Source organism: Buteo buteo, chromosome 6, assembly GCF_964188355.1.
Source record: "Buteo buteo chromosome 6, bButBut1.hap1.1, whole genome shotgun sequence".
NCBI lineage: Eukaryota > Metazoa > Chordata > Aves > Accipitriformes > Accipitridae > Buteo > Buteo buteo.
Genome location: NC_134176.1, coordinates 7096857 through 7117745, shown reverse-complemented (window position 1 = coordinate 7117745; position 20889 = coordinate 7096857). Strand labels below are relative to the sequence as shown.

General features: G+C 41.8%; 1 protein-coding gene across 2 annotated transcripts in view; it reads right to left on the bottom strand.

Annotated features, from left to right (window-relative positions):
- Window positions 1-9408, bottom strand: part of PPM1A (protein phosphatase, Mg2+/Mn2+ dependent 1A) — a 35953-nt gene extending 26545 nt beyond the window's left edge. Inside the window, exon 1 of one of the 2 annotated variants that reach the window (XM_075029607.1) lies at window positions 9012-9408. The gene's annotated coding sequence lies outside the window, so the exon portion shown is untranslated. Of the gene's footprint in view, window positions 1-8744; window positions 8892-9011 lie in introns of those variants that run through there. The other variant, XM_075029608.1, reaches the window with a different exon arrangement.
- Between the last annotated feature and the right edge of the window lie 11481 nt (window positions 9409-20889).

The following is a 20889-nucleotide window of genomic DNA, read 5'->3' as shown; positions in this document are numbered from 1 at the left end:
TTTTAGGACAGATGTAGGAGCTATGGCATGTGGCAGACAAAGGGAACAGGAAAAAGTAGACAGCTGGAAACATTAGTTTAAAGAAAGTAAGGAGAAATATCAAAGCTGTCAGAAACAGGCCTTCAGACAGGCAAGAACATCTATACATGGATGCAAGTGAGAGGGCAAAAAAACCCCCAAACATAAGCAAATTAATGACTCTGTGTGTAAAAGGGAAAGTATGAACTGTTTCAACCTTTCCCCACTTACCCTCCCTCTCTCCCTGTAATTAATATGCAACAGTGATTACAATTACAACTTCATACCACAGCAGAAAATCACTAAATCACTGCACCTCTGATACAGACACCTATGAGCTCTGACCTCTTCATAGCTGGTCCACAGGCACTGCCTTTTGCTGAGCTACGTTGTTTTGTGAGTTTTGGTTTTTAAACTTAACTTCTCTTCTGCTTAAAATCCTTTCTCCTTGCTAGGAGCTGACAGCCTTTCTGAATGCCTCCCCATACTAAGCAGCAAAGCATTTTAGCCCACTTGTTTTCCTATGTCAATTTATTTTTCGTATGTGTGTGTACGGCAGGGTAGGTAGGATTTTGGACAGGATTGCTAGAGCCTCCAAAAGTCTTCTGGAACACAGAAGGTAACCATTTCTAAGTTAACACCCTCCCTCCAGCAACATGTTCCAGCTTTTTCTTAAAACACCTTTTTCTGCTCCTACCTACCTACCTTTCCCACAGACAACTAAACCTGTTCCAAGGTTAAACTAGGAGCTGCTATTCTTGATATGAATGTACTTTGGCTGAGGTTCAAACTCTCTTCAAAGGAGATGTATGTAACCTGATTTTTGAAAAAGAAAGGCCTGGACATTGAAAAAGATAATTCATCTCTCAAACAAATTGTTCCTGCAGAAATCTGAAAGATGGTGGTGTAGATTCAAGATTTCTTTATGGAGATGTTTTCCTTTTGCTCTGTGGTCAGTTACTGAAGAAAATAACATCCTTCCAGAATCACTAGGACCACTGCTGGGAATAGAAAAATCACTACGTTGATTTTGAGAGGAGATAGAACTTGCATCCACAAGTACCAGTCACTCATCAGGATCCCACCATGACTGGCACCCTCAGAACACAATTAAGGTAATACTTCTTAGCCCAGACAGAATGCTTGTTTCTTTCTAAATATTTGTACTACAAATCACAAGTGGGAAAGCATACAAAAAAAACCCACTAGGCAGCAGTATCAAAAGTACAAGCAGCCCAATCACTATGAAAAACTGTAGACAACCAAAATAGCATTAAGAAGTACTATGAAAATCAATGAGGTAGCTCTGCATAAATTCATATGCTGCTGTCTGAACAGTGAGAATGAAAAAGCCAAGGTCCTTGCTTGAAAGCATTAATAAGCAGAAAACATGTCCATGCTGGTGTTCAGTTCAGCACTCTTCTGGTTCTACTTCATTTTCCAAAGATTTCTTACTTAAAAGTGTTGGAAGATAAAAAAAAGACACCCATTTTAGACACAGAGATTAGACAACTGCTTTGTTAATAGCACACAAACTCCTGCAGACTCCAGCCAAAATTCAAAGCCCCATTGAAGCAAACACTGTAAAAAGGAACTGGAAGATCCAAGGAAGCTGCTGTCTATGTAGACAGAAGTCAGGAGAAAGAAAGGCCTTGCTTCATTTTATATATCAATGAGATACATCAAGATTCAAATTTTTTGAAAGAGCAAGGCAAACAAGTGAAAATAAGAATTCCAACCAAACTGCTCATATCAGAAAGAGTATAGAGTATACAGTGCTATGCAGCTATTCCAACAGAACTAAGCACAGCAATAGTTTCACCAGAAAGAAAATATGGGTGAAAAGGAAACAGAAAAAGACAACACAGACGAATGGAGTTATAGTAAGTCATAAAAGCTGAATTACCATTTTTTCCCCCAGTATTTGTAATACCAAGGGTGCTCTGCCACTGTTATCTACCATCATAACAGAGTATTACCCCACTTCTGGACATCATGGGCCTAATTGACAATTCTTACTTGAATACAAGCCACTGAAAGTCCAAGAATTGAACAGATCTGAACATATCAAGTGCTTCAAGTAATAGCTAAAAAGAACCCTGTTCTTTAAATTTCATTTTTTGGATCTCTCATTTACAGCTTGAAGCCTCAGCAACTTCGTTCACTGCTAGTATTATCAAACAATACCTACCATTAAAAAAACAAAAAAGTTGAAGATCCATAGAGGAATGCTTTCTTTAGTGGACGAGTCACACTATTCCACTGCTATTTCTGTGTCAGAAAGAAAAAAAAAAAAACCAACCAACCAAAAAGCATTTGCTTTTTTATCAAGTTCAGCTAAACCTATTCAGAAAAATCAAGACAGAACTGGGAGTCCTAGCCCATCCTGCCACTACCCAAAAAAGAAAGTGAAGTTACTGGGTAAAGAGCCTCTAGACCAGACTGACTTATTAGAATGTCCAGGACTGTTCAGGTTGTTCAAAAGCCACTGGAGTGAAGTCAAGCTACCGTCGATTTGTCTTTGTCAGTGTTTTAGCTGAAGTGTTAAAATAAACTAGGAAAAAGATGCTACATGGAAAAAGGTCGCAATGGGATTATTCACTGAGACTCCAAAAACAAAGGGATGCTTGAACTACAGTAATTTAAAAAAAATCAACAGAACACCAGGTGCATTAACTGAGCCATTCCTGAAATACGGCAAAAAAATTACTCTCGCACACACTCTCATCTGTGGTGATGAAGTTCAGGAAACTGCCACTTTTTTACAGTTAACTTGTTATTGTCGCCTGTGGTAATATGTATGAATTCTTATAGAATCCCACCATCCTTCTGTCATACTGCTTCACTGATAATCTCCCCACAAACATCTTAAAATCTAAGTTAATACAGTCCTATATACCTTAAAGAAAATTGAACACACGGAATCATCACACTACCTCCTCTTTAATTTTTAGACTTTGTGTCTCCAGTTGCTCACCATGGCCACTCGTCTTCTTTTAAAATAATTATTTAAAGCTTTCAAACTTCAGATCTTCCTAACTTCAACAATAAGCATCAGCCACCTATTTCTTATTTGTCTTACAAGTAATTTATTTATCAATATAGAAAAATAAAAGACAAGTGAAAATAAAGTTTATACAGATAGTGCTTGGGAGTAAAATAAACTATTTAGAGAAAACGCAACCAGTATGCATGCACCCAATGATGAGAAAATCATGTTTGCATGAAGGCCCCAAAATTTCCTGTTTAGCCAAGTACTCAATATTATGAAATAATTCAAAGAAACATACATAAGCAACTTCCCAGTCCCTTCATTTTACGTGAAAATATTTGTGGGGTTCTAATCTCAGAAACATGACCACTATTCTGCTGAGGATATAGGAAAAGCAGCATAGAGGAGACTTAAAACCTGATGACTAGACATGAGAATAAAATGGGAATAAAATAGGAAATGTTCTGAAGTGTACAGCTGTAACCTGGCTTTGCTTGCAAGGAAATGACATCAAAACTATGCCAGAAGCACATTAAGACCTGGAAGTCAAATCCTCAAAGCTTAGGAAAAGCTGGAGTTTGTTCATTTGTACACACACAGAGCTTTTATTTACAAATCTATTTTGCCCTCACATCCCCAGCATTCCTATCTCATTAAAAGAACAAGGATATAGCCTGACTGCTGCAATAAAGTAGATTTTTCCCCCAAGACTACATAAAAATATAAAAAAAGAAACCAAGGGAAAAACCCTATTGTTTTAGCCTTTTATGCAGACAGTAACTTTCAGGACAGAAGGCTTTCCTCTGAGGGTCACACTGATTACCAAGTTTACTTCTGTCACTATCAGTGCAGAGCTGACAGATTAGCTTATGATGAACAAGGCAGTAAGGTGCTCCGAGTCCAAACTTGAGTTCACTGCAGCTCTAAATAATCTGGTCCCTGAATGAGGGCATTGTCAAATTCACCTGTTCTTCAAAATATAAGCTATGAATGCCAGCATTTCCTAAGCTTAGAGGCCTCATTCTGCAGCCTCAGAATGGTTCCTTACAGAGGGAAGCAGTACTAGATTTTTAAGAAGGGTCTGTCCAAATACTTACCCTGAGTGTTTGGGGGAACCAGAAAAGTATTTACTAATAGAAGCTGATTCTTTCTTTACAAAATGTTCCTACAATTTAATACTAACCACTTACCTGCCCACATTTTTCTACATTCTGCACCCCTTTCCAAAGATTGGGTTTTACTTAACTTAGTGGACAGCTGGAGAATTCCTTAAACTCATCCCCAAACACAAATAGCTTAGGCACAGTTTACACAGTTCTCGTGGCTATTGCATTTTAGGGTATTGCGCAAGTAAAAAATACAACGGAATTTTATGCACAAATAGCTGTGATATATGGTCAAGAAGAATACAGACTACCATTCAAATTCCAGATCGAAAGTACAGTTGGCAGTTAAAGTGAATTGTATGCACAGATACAGAAAATCCTTAAAAGTCACAGCTGAGACCCAAACATGAAAGCACATTTCATCCTCTAGGTCACAATCCAGCAAGGCATTTAAGCATGAGAGCAACATCATACATCTGAGTAGTCCCACATAATTCAGTTGCATGTGGAGCATCAGCGTAAGCACATTTTAAGTGCTTTTTTTTAAACTGCAGCTATCAGAAAACAAGTAATGTTACACTGAAGTTTCTTGGGTTTGTAAACTATTATCTTAGAAGACTTTAGACACCTTTTTATCTATTAAAATATTCTTACCTGAACTGAGAACTAAGATGTTAGCGATAAAGTGGCTAACGTACTTTTTCCTCTATGTGTAAATTGCTAGCATTTCTCTACATTTCAAAATTGAAACCTGATGAGCCAGTTTTGTTTTTTCCTTGGTATCACTCTTAGATGCTCTTTTGCTAGTATACTGCTATAAAGTTTACACTCTAAACAGTAGAAGTGTACTTCATTGGAACTATCTGTAGATGAAGGAAGTTTTTATTCTGTTTAGTCACACGTAAACACCTTTTTAGAAGAGCTGTTAAAAAAATCTGAGCAACTGTTTCACATATTTATAAACACACACTGTTTTGTAGACTTCAGTAGCAAGCTGAAATATCCATTAGTTAATTTTACCAGTATGTGAAAATAAAAAAATGAAAATGAACACCCAGTAAGACAAAGGCTTGTTCAGGTTAAACAAAAATTAAAAAAAAAAAAAAGATAGAGACTTGACAGACATCTGTAACTTAGTATGTGGTTTAACACAGAGCAGAGTTTAGCAGATAGAAATACAGAAAAGCAGACCTTATAGCATTTGTTTAACACCAGAAACACTCAGCCGGATACTACTGCTATCTAGGAACAAAAATCAGTCTATTCACTCCCATGGTATCACACCTGCTTTCCTCTCCTGCCCCCATTACAATTTCCTTGGTCTAAACATCCTTCCTAATCTTCAGATTTAAATGATTTACTCTAGCAATATTAAATCTTAATAAATCCTAAATTGTTCCTTCACAGACAGAGAGCAACAGGAGCAACATAAAGAAGCTGCAAGGAGATACTGCTATCACTGTGATCCACACCACATCATGGCTCAAATATAGGCATCCTTCTTAAACAACATTTTTATGCACTGGTTAACCGAATGTACATAAAATGCCATAAAAAAAAAAATCACATTTTACGTACACTCCCTGGATCTTTTAAATATCCCAAGAACACTGGCATTTTTTCAGGGATTAGATATTTTTTTACACGGACTTTACACTTCGCAATTTGCCATTCCTTCAATATAGAGCATTGTAGTTAAGCACATTTAAAATTTAAAGAAGTTTATTTCTTATCCTAGTACTTCTAACTGAAATTTGGATCACGTGACTAAAACTACAGAAATCGGTAAGAATTTAGCAACAAAGCAGTATCCAAAAAGAGCTTAATTTTCTAAAGAACAAATGAGACTACAGGTTGCATCATTTAAAAATAGTTATTGATGATACACCAATGTTTCAAAAAAATGTAAAAGTGAGGTACGATGAGAGAAGAGGAGCAAAAATTACAAAGGGCCACATGCAATAGTAAGAATAAATGTTGTTTGGCTCAGGTGTAGCTAAGCTGAGCCACTATTGTCTTGACTTCAAACACTGTTACTATTCAAGTCTTTAAAACGAGTTGCAGGTTTGCAGAGATAAAATTCATTCAATTATTTTACAGTACTTCCCATTCCAAAACTTGCTTATTTAATAGCACTACCTGCATTATTCAATCACTTAATTGCAATGCAGTTCAGCTTAGCCAATTACATAAAAAAGTATTTTTATATCAGAATAGACTGGAACGTGTAAAGATTAAGTCAATAGTAACGTCAGTATTTTAGTAAGAAATATGTTATTGTTAAGTGACTTATACTGAGGTCATCTTGTGGAATCAGCTGCTTTATATTCCCTAGTTCCACTAAAAAGGAAAAGTGCAATAAGATCTCTTATTGACAGCTGCATTCAAAAACATACCAGTTACATAAGTTTGCAAATTATACCGTGCCAGAGTTAAATATCTAAGCATTTTAACGACAGTTCTTAAAATGCTATCTCAGCAAGAATGACTCAACTTCACTGCATAAGCTGCACTCCAGATAAGAAGCAACCAGCCTGATTTTATAGAAAAAACTTTTTTGTATGCTTTAATTCCAATTGCACTAAGTGAGTTCTACTTGTTTAGACCTGCAAGCTTCACCAGTCACTTGGCATTTCCATCTCTCCTTCTTGGTTTCAACAAAAGTATCTCAAGCTTACCTATAGACAGTTAAGTAAATACTTGGAAAACAGGTAGAGTTTTCTACTGTACCTCAAGGGGAGAGATTTACCAGACAACCACCAACCAATGGACTAAACCTATAAACCAGAGCTGGGCCTTGTCCATATACGAGAAAAAACATGGCTATGCCAGAAGAGCGTGAAAGTACTGACCAGCTCTTTCCAGTACAAACTACATTTATCAGAGAGTTTTATCAGATATCTATGTCTGTGAGGAAAATATTAATAACTGACATGATGCATCAGCAAGTCTTTCACTCTTAGTCCAGTCTCACATACAAAAGGTAGACCCAGAAAGGCCTGGAAGAGAAAACTTCAGGAGCAGCTGTCCCTACCCCAGGGAAAAATGCTGGTACACTCACCAAAAGTGCTTTCTTTCAACACCTTTCCTTTGATTGCTACTTTGATTGGATAGGTAAAATGTAAAACTTCCCTGACCCATGTTTCCCCCCATCCCCTGTCTCTGATGTTATTCATAGAAAAACTATGAATAGTAACAGAAGGGAAGCTACCAGAGAAGAAACGTGGGTAGAACTTTCACAATTTTTGGTCATTTGGCAATTCACGCAGGGTCCTGAGTAACAGCGGCTGCCTTGCTTTAATTTCACCAGTGCTTCACGAATCCTGCTTCAGCCACCTAACCACTGAAACAGTACATGTACAGGCTCAGGAAAGTGCCACACGGGCTCATATTTATAAAGTAATTTCCTAGAATCACAAGAGTTAGAACTTCTACTTTATAGAATGATTCTAGTTATTCTGATGTTAAAACATCACGACATACGGAAAACATATCACCTACCTTCAAACCTACTACTTTCAGGTTCTAAAACTGCCTTCTGCTTAAAAAAATAAAAATAAAAATTTCCATTGTATGACATACAGGGCCTTAAACCTTAAGGTTACCACACAGGCCACCCGAATGACCAGCACTTTCTCATTTGACAAAAGGTACAACTCAAAAAAACCCCTAGTTCCTCACAAGTACTACTGTAAACTTAAAACGTTGGTTTTGCAACAACAAAATTTTGCCATACACACGGCAACACTGAAATACCTTAATTGTACTAAATAAATACAAATACATATTGAACAGACGTCTACAAAATCAATTCTTCTGAAACTATTAACCTGCAGCCAGTCTTAAAGCTGTATGATATCTACTATAAAACAAGCTACGTAATGAAAAGGTTAGATGTATGCTCAGAACCTCTGGCATTTAACACGCAAGCCCAATTACCCAGTACATCACTGGACAACTTTTTAATCGAGGACAGCATTTTCTTCTATCTGCTTTTAACATGCACGCTATGACAGATCACAGAAGATCATAGTAACCTCTGCTCACGACATTGTTTTCAAAGGCAGCGAAATCTCTCTAAAACTTTAAATGCCTGAAAGGCGTTGGCAAAGGAAAACCACCCGCTGCATAATAATGTCACTATTTGGGGAGTGCTTGATGCTCCGACCCTCGCTAGGGTGGAGTGCTTTATAAATAGATGCGTTCGTTCTTTTTTTTTTTTTTTTTTTTCCCCAGTGCCGTGCCCCAAGCGTTTGGGTGGCGATGGGAGAGGAGGCTGTTTATAGCCACTATTAAATGAACTCTGAATCGGCCAAGAAAAGGCGGGGGGGGGGGGGAAGGAAAGCCGCTGCTGCTACCTGAGCCAGGCCCAAACCCCTCCGCTCACCCTCCTCCTCCCTTTCTTTCCCCATGCCCAGCCCCAAGGGGGCCGCCGTGCCACCCCCCACCCTTTTGCAAAAGGCGCCTGCAATGCAGGGGCTGCGCAGCGGAGCCCCGCGGCCCGGCCACCTTCAGCCCTGGGGTGGAGGGGAGAGGGATGGGGATGGGGGGGGGGTAAGCTCCTGGCAGCAGCATCCCAAGCAGACTCGCACCCGCGCCGTCCCCCTTCCCATTTCCCTCCCTCTCACCGAGCCGGTACCAGCTGCTGCCGCCGGGGATGGCGCCTCGCTCTTCACCCGGGCTGCGGGAGGAACGACCCCCCCCTCACACACACACACACCACCACCACCGGCCCTCCCCCTCTCCCACAGAGCCGGGAGGGAGAACGGCCCCCGCGCAGGCCACCCCCCGGCTTGTTTACAGGCCCCGCGGCCCAGGCGGCGGCCGCGGCCCTCCCCGCCGCCACCCCCTCAGCCCGGCCCGCCGAAGGCCCCGCACTGCGCAGCGCCACTTACCCCCCCCGGCCGCGGCGGACGGCGCCGGTTGTGGCGGGCAGGGCCGCGTTCCCGAAGGTGCGTGGGGGCAGGGAGGCCGGGGGCAGGCGGGGACGTCCGCGGTGGGGCCGGCGGGCGGGCGGGCCGGGGGAGAAGGGGAAGGAGGGGGAGAAGGAGGAGGAGAAGGGGAAGGGGGGGGCACCCGGCTGGCGGCCTCGCCTCAGTTCATTCACAGGCGGCGGCTGCGGAGGGCGGCTCTCTGCCCAGGGGGAGCCCAGCGCTCATCTCGCCTCCGCTCCTCTCCCCCCCCTCCTCGCTCGCCGCTGCTCGGCGGCCACCGCCGCCGCCGCTCGGCCGGCCGCCCCCCCCCCCCCTTCCCCGGCCCCCTCCCTCCCTCCCTCCTCCCGCCCGAGCTCCGCGCCCACTCGCGGAGCGTCGTCCACCCCCCCCTCAGCCGCCGCCGCCGCCTCTCTCGCGCAGACACACACACACACACACGCACTGCGCCGCCGCCTCCTCCTCCTCCGCCTGCTCCGCGCAGGCGCGCCGCCGCGCGCCTAGCCTGCCCGCCGCTCCCCTCCCCCGCCGCGGCCGCGCGCCGCAGGGGGAAAGGGAAAACGGGGGGGGGGGGGGGGGGGGGAGAGCGGGGGAGGGTGGGAGCCGGGGCGGGCGGGAGCGCGCGCGCGCGCCCCCCCCCTCGCGCCCTCTCCCCTCCTCGCCGCGGGGCGCGTGCGCACGCGCCGGCCGCCCCTTCCTCTCCCCCCCCCCCCCCCCGTTATTAAAATAAATAAATAAAAAAAAAAAACCAACAAAACACCACACACACGCACAAAAAAAAAACCACCGAAACGCGACAAGCGCCTCTTTTCAGAGCAAAAACCCGCCTCTGCCGTAGCGGGCGGGGTACCCGGATGTTGGGGCTGGGGGAAACTGCAAAGGCCGGGGCGGGGGGGGGGGGGGGAAACGGAGCGAGGCCGTTAAAGGTATTACATCACCCTCCGTCCCGTGTGCCGCCCCCCCCCGCCCGAGCTGGGCCGCACTGAGCATGCGCGGGGCGCGTGGGAGAGGCACGAGCTCGGGCGGGCGAAGACGTCATCGGCACCGCCCCCTTCCCTCAGGGGAGAGGCTGAGGCGAGGGCGGGCGGCTCCGGCGCTGGGTCCCGGTCCCGGTCCCGGTCCCGGTCCCGGTCCCGGTCCCGGTCCCGGTCCCGGTCCCGGTGGCGGCAGCAGCTCATGCTCGCTGCTCGCTAGAGGCCGAGGGAGCGGGCAGCGGGGCCCTGGCGGGATCGGCCGCAGCGGCGTCCTCGCTTCCCTGAGGAGGCGCCGGGCGTGGGGAGCAGCGCCTCAGGCTCCTCGGCGGGGACGGGCTGAGGAAAAGGCGCCCCTGGTCGTGCCCCGTCCCCAAAGCCGCGGGCAGGCGGACGGCCGCAGGGACGCGCTGGGATATCCTCTCAGCCGCCTGAACCGGAGCCCTGCAGGCTTCCCCGCTGAAAGCACGACCGCTGGCAAAATCAGCAGCGGATTACCAGTAATGAACGCATAATGGGTTTAATAATCCCATGATTTCCAGCTACCCTTTGATGAAGGCTGGCCTGTTGACAAAAGGGACGGGAGTATGTTCAGGGAGCAACTCCCCCCGCCAGTCTGCAGGGAACAAATTTAGAGGACAAGCTATTAGACAAACCTCTGTTTTGTCTCATGGCGGGGGGGCGAATGCGGCGGGGCTGTGGGGGAGGATGCTCAAGGAGGCTGCGGTGGGAGCGGGGCCTGGCCGGGAGAGGGGTGACTCGGCCGGGGGGGTGGGGGAACGCTCCGTGCGGCTAATTCCAGCAAGGCAGGGTTAAATCACGGGGCTGGGGGTCTTTGAGGTGGAGTGGACGCGGGGAGGAGTGCTTTTAAGAGGAGGATTAGGCATGCATAGTAGTTTTGAGGCTGTGAAGAAGGAATTGACTACGGGGGGAGTGGTGAGGTGGGTACTTAGTTAAAGAATCAGGACGGTTGTCCGCTTTAGGTAGTTCCCATCTTTAACAGCAATCAGAGCAAAGAGCCGTCTGTTAAGGTTTCCCTAAACTGAATGTTTGGAAAGCCCTCAAATTGCTGGTGATGTTCCCGTAGCCATTGTAGATAACAATCAGTGCAGCTTCATCCCGAGTGTGCCAACGACTGAAGGCAGTTAATTGAGGGCTCTTGCGCAGATAAGACCTACAAAACCAGCAAAGCCCTACCCGGAGACAGCTAAAAAAGCTGTAACAAATGTAACAAAACCTCATCGTTGTAGGGCTTTCCTGTAATAGATAAACTGACTGTGTTTCAGCGTGATTACAAAATCTCCAGTTTCCATTGCTGACTGTGACTGAATGGTATGTTTGGACCTGATCTCGCTGTATTCATCCTAATCGTGTTTGTTAGCATGATACTGAACGCCACTCAGTAGTGCTCAATGTTAACTATTTCAGGCCTTTGCATTGTAGTTAAATGCAAACCTCGAGGGAGATTTAAATGCAAAATATTCTGAAAATGTGTTGCGGGGGGGGGGGGGGGATCAGAATGTATGCAGGGTATTCCACAATGAAAGAGAGATTTTGGAAGGTCATGGAGTAATTCCCATAATCTTCATCAATGCTGTTTTGAATTTCCTCTTGTAACCAGTTGTCTTTGGATACCAATTTTGAGGCAGTTCAGATTTTTAAAACTGCATTTTTTTTTTCTTTTTTCTCCCCCCCCCAAACTTCTACAAGGTAGAGGTTATGCAGAATTGTTCCTGCAGGCATGTGCCATGCTGCTTTAACCTCTACACTTAAACAAGGCCAGGTTGGATGGGGCTTTGAGCAACCTGGTCTAGTGGAAGGTGTCCCTGCCCATGGCAGGGGAGTTGGAACTAGATGATCTTTAAGGTTCCCTTCGAACCCAAACCATTCTATGAATTCTATGAAACATAAACTCCACTCTAATAAATCTCTCCTAACACTTTGAATTATATACAGTTGTGGATTTTATTCAGATTCTGTTACCTACAGCTGTGGTTTTGTGTGGGTTTTTCTTTTTAAACAAAAGTGAATGAAAACATGGCCCAGCTTTTTTTGTGATGCCCTAGTTTTAAGCTGCAGGAATGTAATGACAGCAGAGAGTTTGCTGCTGTCATTTTCTATTTATATGTTTTTCTTGGGAAATTGGATGGAGTCAAATTACCACAGTATTTTCTTAAAGTGTAACTTTTATTTAGTTTGCTAGTTTTGCCTGGCCTGTTGTACTGACAATGGTAATAAATATTTACAAGAAATTCAAACATCACATTTAATTAGGATAAAACAGCTGTGTGTAACGTATGCCTCTACTATGCATATTTGTAGCTGATGAGACTACATCTCCCAGCATACAGCTCTTTATTTTCTCTTTAGCTGTAGATCAAGATGGGATATGGATGATTGGGACCTGTAGTCACTAGAGTCATTAGCACCACAGTCAAGGAGGCAGTAATAAGAACCGTTGCAAAAATCTTTCAACACTGCATCACAAACCATAACTGATTTATTGAGAAGAATCATATTTCAGTCTTTGGAACAAGAAATCTCTAATAGCATAATAAGGCATATTTAAAAGGATGTGCTGTTCCACAGTATATTTTTAGATAATATTATGTTTAGAGATTTTTTTTTTCTGCTTCCTGTTACAGCTTTTAAAAAGTCCTTAGCTGGATGGTATTTGTATTTCTAAAGAAAATCTGTGTATCTAAATAAATAGATATGTACCACCTATGCACACTTGGTTATTGCAGGCAGGAGGATGATTTTGTCCAATGTATTCATTAAAACTGTCAATTTAGAAAATTCCACACTTTGCTTGATGAAGCTGTTCCCAATGACATCGTTTCCCATAAAAAGAGAATATGGGACTGTAGTTGCTACTGGGATCACATAGCAATTTAACTGCATTTTGGAATCAGTTTCCATCATAATGTCCATATTCTGTATGAGTCTGCTGTAATCTCTGTGTGTTGATATTGCCCAATGCTCCTTTTAACTCATTCAGTTTTAATATCAGTTGGTTAAACTTCTTTTATTATAAGGTATATCATGAGGTATCAGAATTTTGTCTGTATGTTCCTTAAATAGGGCACATTTAGTACAAATATTAACTGTTGTGTTGCACAATTTAGATTTCTTGATCCCTAAGTGAAAAAGCTGTACTTCTTTCAGTGTCTCACATGTAGTTTATTCAAAAGGTCAGAAGAAACAGGGACTTGGTTTCAGCTTCCCTTACTTATCATCCCTGTTTCTCCTCTCTTACATTGTCTGCTATGAATATCTGATGTAGGTGGGAAATAGTATATTTGAAGTTACTCAGCAGCCTAAAAAGCTGGTTGACTGTGGGGGTTTGTTTTGTTTGGAACAGGATTTGTATCACCTAATAATACTCTTCTAAATATTAGGTGTATAATCACGCTGTTGTCCAGGCTGTCTTGGTTCAGTGGAAGGAGACAGGCACCTTCAGATCATCATTACTGCCGTGCTTACATTGGTGTCTCAAGCAGGTTGGGTGAGCTGCCTTCTGAAGGTGACTTTTTTCTCTCCTGTAGTTTCTGTGACTACAGAAGAAGCTGAGATGACCGCCTAGACTAGACCCTTAATTTTTAGATGGCTAAAATTAATTAATTACCTGTGGTGCTTAGAGGTTATCTAATAAAAATCTTCATACTAATGGTGTGTGTGGCCAGTGATAGTGTGATCATGAACTTGCCAGAAATTTATACTTGGCTTGTGAAGTACTGATGCCCTGTCCCATCTCTTCTCCAGTGGGCTGTACCTATTTTTGGAATCTAAAAGCCAGCTGGATGACTATGCTGCAGGCTTTACGTCTTCTTGGTACTAAGCCTGCAACACCCTGGTGTGATGACATCTGTAGGTATCTGCTAAGGCAGCTGTGCCATTGGGAACTCCATAAAATGCCAGCACTGTAGCTATGATTAATAGTCACATGATGTTTAAATCATCAAAAGCGCACACCTAGGGTGTGTCCTGTATCCAAACTGAATTTATCTGAAAGATGTCACAAAGACTTTGGTCTTTTGAAGAACATCATATGCAGACGTCCCACATTCTCGAAATGCAGCAGTTCTGATATAATTCACTTTCTGCTAGAGTCTTGAAAAGTGCTATGCAAACTGCCACACTTTGACCCCTCTGAGACGAGATTTATTCTCTCCTGATAGCTTTTTAAAACAACGTTCAAACAATTAGGGCATTTGTTAAAAAAGCAAATGCTAGTGAAATTCGGACTACAAAATCAGGTACAAAATCGTTAGGGCATCACAATGTGGTTTTCTTATTCTAGCTGTAAGAGAAAGAAAGCAATGCTCAGTCATGAGTTTTATTCTTCCGGTGAGAATTTGCTGATGGAAGTAACCTGCAATTCAGGAAAATCAGCAAAAGCAAACTACAGTAAAGACCAAAATATCAACAGAGGGAAAATCCTTTTATGCTGAAAATTAATATAAAGCTTTATTCTAGACTATTGTTATTATTTTTGTCTTTCCATTTTTCTCCTGCTTTTTTGTATGTGAAATATGGGAAAAGCATGGTACCTCCCAATTTCTTCAAAATCCCAAGTAAGGAGACAAAAATTCAGGCAGCTCAGGAAGAGAAATGCAGTTTGTCAAGGTTTTCAGAGCTCATCTGCAAATCACCTGCATTTCACATGGTTCCTTCTATCTGTAGCAAAATTTCACTGAAGACCTGGTGGCCAGGAAAATTTGCTTTTCATGTGAAATGAGGAAATTAAAGAAGAGGGTCAGTATAGTCTACAAGCATTTTAAAGAAAGTGAAAAATGAGGGTAAAAAGAGAACTGTTCAAATACTGATTCTTTTTCCCCTCCCTTTAGAACCTCAGCTGCCTCAGTAGTTGAAATGGAAAAGTCTTGCTAGAAAGCCTGTGTGTCCTGAACCTGTTATATAAAAAGGGACAAAATAGACCTGTTTGATGTCTGAAGAAGTGCTGGCATGGCATCCCAGGGTATGCCAATTCATTTTGGCCCCTGTGCTATCTACCAGATTCATGAGGGTACGATGCAAATGGTCTCATTGAGAGCATCTGCATTACTCTTCAACGCAAGAACCATGAATCAGCTTAAAGCAACATTAGTAGAAAACATAAGTTGATTTGAAGTATTCTAAAGGCTGGGTCGAACTCACACATGACAGGACTCCAGGACAGATACCTTTCTATGGTTCTTTCCAACCTGAGGGGGATACACTTTATTGAATCTTCATCTGTTGGTGCTGAATGCTTACGACGACTTCGTGTTCAATTGCTGAATGTTTCATTTTCTTGACAAGATCTTTTTTTTGCTATAAGACAAACTGTGAAGTAGAGAACAACCAGAATATTTTATCAGCTAGGCTTTAGCCGATTCCATTCATTAGATGGTTCTCCTATTTTAAAAATGCCAGGGTATATGTAAGTTGCTGTTTCCATTTGCTATTAGTAGTCTGTGCATGAAGGCCTGTATCCTCACTGAAGTCGGTGACAAAGCTTCCATTGACCTCAGCGTTGCAGGATCAAACCCTTAGTCATTAGCATGTTGTAAAAACGGCTGTTATCCCAGCCAATTTTAATGGGCCTGCCTACAATTGTCAGTTGTTTAACCTAAAAATTAGCTTAGCAATCACAGCTAAAATTACATGTCAGACTGTTGATGCATAAGAATACTTCATACTGAGTCATCAAGAGTCTTATGATGCTCTTAGAATTTTATAATTATTAACATTCAAGCAAGAGATTCTGAAATTTTATAAAGACTGGAATTTCCAGATGTCAAGGAGATTAGTTCTGATGAGAGGATAAGATTTATATTCTGTAAACTCCGTTTTTTGTGTTACTAGTCCTTTTCTTCTTTAAATAGCCGGATCAAGTCGCCTTCTTTGTACAACCAGATACAACTTACTTTTTGCTACATTCATTCATATGTATCTGTTGAATCAGTTGTCTCCTTTAACAAGCCTGTTAGCTGGGATACAGCTGAGGAGATAAATTTTTGTGTGTCAATTAAACTAAAAGCAACATGTCAGAATCAAATAGCCAAGCTGTGGAGGTATTTGAAATCTGAACATTGCTTAGTATTTTGCAAAATAGGTTTTCTCAGGACCAAGGATTCTGGAGTGTCCAGGTTTTAAAGAATAATCCTGTTCTGGAGCTGGATTTTGCCACTTAGGCCTTTTTTAGTTGACAACATAACTGAATTTTAAATTTAGTTTCATTACATAGGTGCTGATGTGGTATGACTGTAAGAAGTAAAGACATTGTTTCATGTTTGCTGGCATAAGGGACACGATAAAAATGGATACGAGATCACAAACTGTATGTGATGGTTTTCTCAGGAAATCAAAACAAGTAGTCATTTGAATTTTTAGCATTTTTTTGACAACTCCCCCCCCCCGACAGTGTTGTGTTTCTTTGGGCATGGTGCAGAACAAAATATTAGCAAAGCAATAAGGGCCATTATGAAAAGAAACTGCTTGTTGTGCAGTTCAAGCTCAGAGTTTCAGGAGGAGGAACCTATCAGGAAAAGAAAATCTCATATTGCAGGTCACATTAGCATAAGTTCTTTTGTAGAACATTTAAGTGCAAGTAATGTGGTGCAGCTTAATATCAGACTATTACTCAGAACATGGATGCTACTTGGAGATAATCTAAGTCCCCACCCTAAACAGAAAGGTATCCTTCCTTCTCAGGAAATTTCAGTTAATAATGGATTAGGAGTCCAAGTACTTCTTGAGTGATTTGGGAATGTGATTTCTTTTAAGGATTTGAAATATGCTTGTTTTCTTGCTTGTTTTCAATCATTGTAGTATATCACTCATGTATTTATTAGGATAAATCTATGTTTCCATTGTATTTGTGTGTGTAAAGGCATACATTTTTACAATTACATTATATTATTACGAACACGCTTCTTTTTTGCATTTTAACCTTTATAGGAATAATCAAAATAATTGACTAGTACTTGACATTTATCATGTCATATTCTAATTATTCCCTTGTGTTGTTTTACTCTGTTTTATGTTCAAAATAAATAATATAATCGCTTGTAAGAGACACGATAAGGAAGAGGAAAAAAGCTTGTCTTACAAAAATGAGAAAAACGATTAGGTGAAAAAAGGGAAAGCACTGGCGATGTTGATTCACAGCAGCCTGCTGAAAATGGGATTGGAATCATTAGCTCACTCTACCGAGGTCACAAGATTGCCATTCTATGACATAAATTTCAATTAATATAGACAGTGTCTCAACATGAAAGTAGCAGTTGACCTGAGCTGAACCCAAGTTAGACGAGAAGCTCATTACCAATAACAGTTAGCAAACAGGAATTATCCTGCAAGTGCAAACTGAAAAGCAAAGTTACATACCTTCAGAGCACTGAGCAAACATGTCATTCTGCTGCTAGCTCTCTAGGTAGAATATGTGAATACTCAAAGATAGCGGTTGTGGAATGCTTTGTTCTCATCTCACTGCAAAAGCAACCTACTGAGAAACCCACAGTAAAAACCAACACCATTCCAATGCAATTTCTAGTGCTGTCTACAAAATATTTGGGATCTTTTCTGAACACAAATACTAAAAGTGTTGATCCAGTGCCTTTCAAGTTAAACTCAAGATTCCCACTGACTTCAGAGGGTTTAGATTGGGTTTAAATTTCTTATTTGCTTGGGGAAGCATTAGTACTGTCAAAATAAATTTCATCAATTTAAGCTGGATTAATGATACAGTAGTCATTTTCCATAAAATCATAGAATAATCTTGGTTGGAAGGGACTTCTGGAGGTCATCTGGTTCAACCCCTGGCTCAAAGCAGGTCCAATGAGATGGAGTTGCTTAGGTTTTTGTCCAGCTGGGTTTTGAATATCTTTGAGGATGGAAATTCCACCTCTCTGGGCACCTGTTCCTGTGTTTCCAGTCAGAATTTCCTGTGTTGCAATTTGTGTCCATTGTCTCTTGTCTTATCGCTACATACCTCTGAAAAGAGTCTATGGTTGAAGACAGCGATAAAAACTTCCCTTATCCTTCTCCTCTTACCGCTGAACAAAGATGGTTCTCTAAATGCCTCTTCATCTTGGTGGCCCTCTGCTACACTTTCTCCAGTATGATGAAGAATTTACTTACCCAGGAAAGGTGACAGGAGGCTGCTTACATAGCTTAGATTTAAATACTTGTGGCTAGTATCTTGCCTGTTGCTGTGACACATAAAATGCTTTTTAACACAATTAAAAAACTCAGCTATGCAAAATAAAACATTACTACCTTTTGCGACTCTCCTGAACTTCTCTGGGTTGACACCTGTGCTACCATACACAGAAAGATGATGCATCCTCAACAAAGCACCCGGTTGCTTTCACTGAGGCTTAATGTCAAGTAAAAGTTGACTTCAGAAAGTGGAATAGGCAAAATGCTCATGAAATCACGTACACATCTTGGATCTGTGTTCCTGTAGATATTAAACAAAACTTCTTGCAGCATACCATCCTATACGCCTCAGAAGAGGGACAGGGCCAGCATCCTGACAGACCCACATCTGCCTGATCCTGGGCAGTGCAGGAAACTTCTTTAGATGTTGGTAGTAGTTAGAGCAGTCTTAGAGCTACTTTGTCTTGGTTTTGGTTACCAGAAAGGGACTGTTGGAGTACCAGGTGCACCAAACTTACCCTCTCCCAACACTAGCACATCTATCCATCAGCTAATTAAGAGAGCACTATGCTCGCTCTTACTTTTCTGACACCCGGGGATTTTCCCAAATGAATAATTAGATCAGCTCTCTGTTTATTGTGTTGCTCGAACGGAAGCTAAAATTTAGCTGGTGTATCTCCTTATCTCTTTACGTCCTTAAAATACACACTATCTAAGCAGGACTATGGCTTATGACTTTCCTTAACTGAGATACACAGAAAAAAACCACCATCCCCATAAGCGTATGCTTCTAGAGCTCCTTACATAATATCTTCATTAAAATGCCAATCACAGGGTTCTGCTAAGAGCCAGGTCAGACTGTGATCAGCTTTTTAGGCCATATTCACTTTTGGACTTCTTGCCTGAGAAATTCCACAGGTTCACATGCTTGATTATGCGATTATTTTCTTGAATTCATTAAAAAACTCCCCCCATGCTCAGTTTACAGCCCCAAAGCTGATCTTCCTCATAATTTATATTCTGATAGTAAAAGGTTTAGAAACAGAAACGTCCATTTTTCTCTTAAAAACGTTGGTTGTTAATGAAAATTCTCTGATATTTCGTGTTTTGCTTTGGGAAGACCAGCAGAGGGTGCCTGAGCTAGAGAGCAAACCCCATCCCAGATTTGTGCTGGAATTGTTAACAATATGAGTGTAAAAAAAGAAATAAACTTTAATTTAGTTCTCTATTAAAACCAAAGAGGAATACATTAATGAACATGAAGGGAAACTAACTGTCTTAGGAAAACTGCACTATTAACAGGCTGTCAAAAAAGTCAGACTAAAATTAAGGAAAAAAGTAATTTGGGGATTAGGAAAGGAATTTTATTTACCTGATTCTGTCATTGGCTAGCAGCTACTAAAGGACTGGTTCCCTGAAGTATCTTTTCATGTGTTTTCGGAGACATTCCCTCCATCAGCTACTCCCTAAGCTACCTCTGTGTAAGGAGATGGAGGAAGAGAAAATCTTTCAGTGCATGATTCAGAACAGGTTCCTAATTTATGTTCCCTGGCCACCCCCACGATGGAGTTTGTGCTCAGGGAGACGAAGCTCTGCAGAATCAGCCTTTTGGACACCAGCTTCTCCTCCTCCTGTCCCTCACTTAATATTAAATGTTGCGAGAAAGTTTTCACTAGTTCCCTGCATGAATAGTCTTTTCAGCACTAGTGCAATGAGAGAGCCAACGCAGAAAGAAACCTTTCTAGCTTCATCACAACAGATTTAAATCAAATAAATATTGTTTTATATATCTAGATAGGTATTTGGAAAATTCCAGATGTGCAAAGTGGGCGCAATTCTTTCCATTGACTTTGGTGACCTTGAAACCCAGCCCAGGATGATAGATGCAGAACAGGGATCTAAGAATCAAAATGTAAATATCAGTGAAAATGTCTGCGTCTTCTTCACCATCAGAAGAGGGTTTTTCCTATATTGAGAAAGCAAGAAAGCTTTTTTTTTTAAAGAAAAACATGAAATACTTGCTCTCCCTCACTTATCCAGATATGATATATTCGTATGACATTGTATGTTCAGATATGTTCTAGCCTTACCTATAGCTATTTTTCTGAGGAAAAGTCCTTCATATATTTGTATCTTGACTTCTTCTAATATTTCATGTGAATAATCATGAAGAATTACATAGTACTAATGTCATACAAGCAAAACGGCATTATCATCAAATGGAGTTTTGTTCAATTCACCTGAAGGTGTTCTGTATTTCTGTTATTTATATAAACACAGGTGATTTAGTCATACCCCTTAATGTAAACTAAAGAAAGTGTGTTATGAAAAGGAAATGGATAGTACAACTTAAGGACTCTGGGTTTCATCACTGTCCCATGATACTAAACAAATCTTACCGTCATATAAATGGCCCATCTTCTGCAGGAAAGGTTGGAGTTTTTCTGGATTTATCTTTTTATTATTTCTCTGAGTAAACGTGCTTTTAATGTCAATAAATGGGAAGCAAAGTCAAAGTAGTGTGGTCTAGAGGAATGAGCAGAGCTCAGGCAGGCAGTCCTGAATAAAATTCACCCTTATGTGAAGGGCACATCACAACACGTAAGTCACATTCAAATATCCAGTTAGGTCAGCCAGAGAGACTTGATGTGCAGGAGCTCTTTGTCTGGAGGCAAATGTTGTCCTTTAAAGAGTAACATGCCCCTTTTAAACAGATACAGTTA